Source organism: Anabrus simplex, chromosome 3, assembly GCF_040414725.1.
Source record: "Anabrus simplex isolate iqAnaSimp1 chromosome 3, ASM4041472v1, whole genome shotgun sequence".
In the NCBI taxonomy this organism is placed as follows: domain Eukaryota; kingdom Metazoa; phylum Arthropoda; class Insecta; order Orthoptera; family Tettigoniidae; genus Anabrus; species Anabrus simplex.
The window spans coordinates 156,988,056-156,991,770 of NC_090267.1; positions in this window are offsets into that span (position 1 = coordinate 156,988,056).

Consider the following 3,715-nt stretch of genomic DNA (forward strand, 5'->3'; position numbering starts at 1 on the left):
GGAGACGATTGTGGAAGTAAGAACGGGAAAAGAAGAGACAGCAGGTATGATTGATAAGCAAGAATTTCTGAATAACGGAGGCTCGTAATCAGAAAGCTTTAGTTAGCGTGTTCAATACAAGAGAAACCAAATTGAAATTCGCGAGCCCTTCATTTATCATTCGAGAGTTTGAAACCGCCGAGCCCCCTGAACGAGAACAGTCGAAATAAATAACTCAGGTGATTCAAGTTCAAGAAACATAGTAGAAAACCTCAAGAGCAGAGAGTAATAGATCAATTAAGAGTAGATCGTTCAGCGCCTATGATAAGGAACAATTGTATGCCATATGTGCTGCATACAATGACATATTTCATTTAGAGGGGAATAAATTAACGCGCACGGACGTACTGCAGCATGAAATTCGACTTAGGGAAAATCAGCCTCCAATTAATATGAGACGCTATAGGTTACCCAAAGCTCAGAAGGAGGAGATTCAAAAAATTGAGAAAATGTTAGGAGAAGAAATAATTATTCATAGTACCATAGCATAGGACGCACCTCTATTGCTTGTGCCGAAGAGAATGGGCGCCTCAGGGAAGCAGAAATATATTGTATGCATAGGTTATAGTGTGTTGAACTCTGTTTCCGTAGGTTCTGCTTACACAATTCCGTTAACCCCGGAGTTATTAGATGCACTAGGGAAGGCCTGCTATTTTTCAGCGGTGGACTTAGAGTCAGGCTACCATCAAGTCCTATTGAGGCCCGAGGACGGGAGAAGGTGGCATTCTCCGCCTTGGGTAAACACTACGATTACCTACGGATGCCGATGGGTCTGAACGACACTCTTAGTACATTTGTGAGGTTAATGAATGTAGCTCTGTCAGGGTTAATCGGTGTAAAATGTGTGATTTACCTTGATGAAATTTTAATATTTGCAAATTCAATTGACGAACACAACCAGAGGCTTAGAGACGTGTTTCAGAGATTGAAGGAACACCGGCTGAAATTACAGCCAGATAAACGCAAATTTCTAAGAACGAAGGTGGCATTTACAGGCCACATTATTACTGCAAAGGGGTACAGCCAGACGAACGAAAGGTTGAGGCTGTGAGGAATTTTCCCAGACCTACAACCACTAAGCAGCTAAAGGGACCGAGTAGGTACTATCGTAGGTTCATACCAGAATAAAGCAAGATAGCAAAACCTCGGTATGAACTTATGGAATATAATGTCCCTTATGTGTGGATGGATAAACAGGAGACAGCTTTCTGAATTCCGAAACAGAAGCTGACGGAGAGACCCATATTAGAGTACCCAGATTTTGAGAAACCATTCATCTTAACGATAGATGTCAGTGGCGAAGTTCTAGAAGATGATCCCTCGCGAGACGAATTAAGCAAGAACTTGCCTGTAGCATACGCTAGTATAACTTTAAATAAATCGGAAAGCAACCATTCAGATACCGGAAAAGTATTACTTGCTATCGTCTGGAGCGTGAATATCTTGAGGCCATATCTATTTGGACGGCACTTCAAGCTGGTCACGGACCACAAGCTTTTTAAGTGGGTATTCAATGTACAAGACCCGTCTTCCAGGTTAATGAAATTCAGAATAAAGTTAACCGAGTATGACTTCAACGTAGTACACAGACAGGGAAGACGAATAAGAACGCAGATAAGTTAAGTTGGATTCCCAATGCACGTGAGAAGGCAGTGAAAATGATATGTTCTCAAAGACAGGAATCCCACCAAGAGATAAGTGAGCGAGAATAGATCGATAGACGGAATGATATCGAGTAAGCGAAAACAGAGGTCAGGAGATGACTATCTAACTCAGGACTCTAACTCCGAGAACGCAGAGGCAGAGGAGGTTGAGTCTGCAGAGGAAGGAACTCACCTGACGCTGCAACGAAGGAGCTAACTAAGGAGGAGAAGTTAGCTATCTTACAGGACGGGCATCATTCTCTTGTTGGTGGTCATCAGGTCATTACTAGAACTTTGGCGCGAATTAGAGGTGTTTACCAGTGGCCGAATGTGAAGAAGGACGTAGAAGCCTTTTTTGCACTCACGTGCAAGAATAAAATTGTAGATCCAGGAATTAAGGCGCCAGTGGTTATTACTGATACACCTAGTACAATATTCGAAAAGGTGGCCTTAGACGTGATGGCCCCTCTTCCTGTAACTGAGAGAAAGCAAAGATAAATACCTGCATGTCTAAGTATGTAATAACCAGTCCAATGGTTAATCAAGAGGTAGATACCATAGCAAGAACTCTAGTGATGAATGTGATTAGTATATTTGAAATTCCAAGTGTTATTTTAACTGATATGGGTGGTAATTTTATTAGTCAAACTTTTAAGAAACTATGCAAAATTTTGAGGATAGAGAAAGTCCATACTGCAGCTTTCAGGTCCCAATGTAATGAAAGCATAGAGCGAGTGCACAGAACGCTTGCTGAATAGCTGAGACATTATATAGGTAATGATCAGAGTGACCTAGGTGAGTAATTACACGCCGCCATTTCTGTGTATCATACATCGCGGCACACCAACACAGGATTCACTCTGTATGAATTAATATTTGGATGGAATGTGTACATACCGGGTATGTTGCAGAAATGACCCGAGGTAAGCTACAACGATTACCAACATGTGGTAGAAGATTTAAGCCGTATATTAAAAGACAATCACGAAATCGTACGAAATGCTAAGAGAAAGAGAAGCAGAGGTATGATAAAACACAGCATGAAGTGACCTTTTAAGTAGGCAATCAGGTATTGCTTAGAGATGAGACGTTATGACGAGGAAGGAGTTCAAAATTTCCTTTGCCTTATAGGGGTCTGTATGTAACAGAGAAAGTTGAAGGCGAGAGTTGTCTTTTGAGAACGTTTAAAGAGGGGAAGGTAATAAAATGCATAAAAATATATTGCAATATACATTTAAATGGGCTGTGATATTAAGAGATTCGGTTCCTTCATTACCAGTAGCTTTGAAGATATTTGGTACGCACTACACATTTCTTGTAGCTGTCTGTACTCGTCAGAAGGACTGTGTAATTCGAGGCCACAATCCAGATATTAAATCGCGACACTGGGCGATCACAGTTCGATTCCCCATTCTTCCTGGCATTTATAGGAAAAGCCACGATGAATTACAGAGGGAGAGAGTAAAGTAATTTACATAGTTACAGCAATAATCCAAATATAAAGCATGTTCCTGAAATGCATCACTTGCAGATTTTAAAATTACCCGAAAAGGCCACGTGACTGTAAATGAAAAAAACACGTGTTATGAATGAGTGAAAGAAGGCCTACAGGTGTTGTTGACAAGGGTAGGCTAGAGAGAGTGAGAACGAATATCTTTCATCCCAGCGAGTCCAGTCCAGACAATTGGACACACCCATTACCCTACGATCAGCTGTTACGTTGAATGAGACCATTCTCTCGTGACGGAAGCAGACAAGGAGTTATTCACTCTTCCCGTGTGACATCGGGCTAGTACAAACAACACGTAGACACATAGAGATAAAGAACGAAGTACAAGTACACACGCAGAATAATGCCACGACCAATTCGGTCTCTCGCAGTAGGCGAGAAAATAATGCTTTTCTTTCCGTCTTAAGCCCATGTGCTATCTGTCGAGGCAAACATAAGATACCTTCTTCTTACTTTTCTTTCATTTCCAATAGGACATAGTTTGCTTACGGTTGACTAGTTGAAGGGAAGTGCAACAATACCG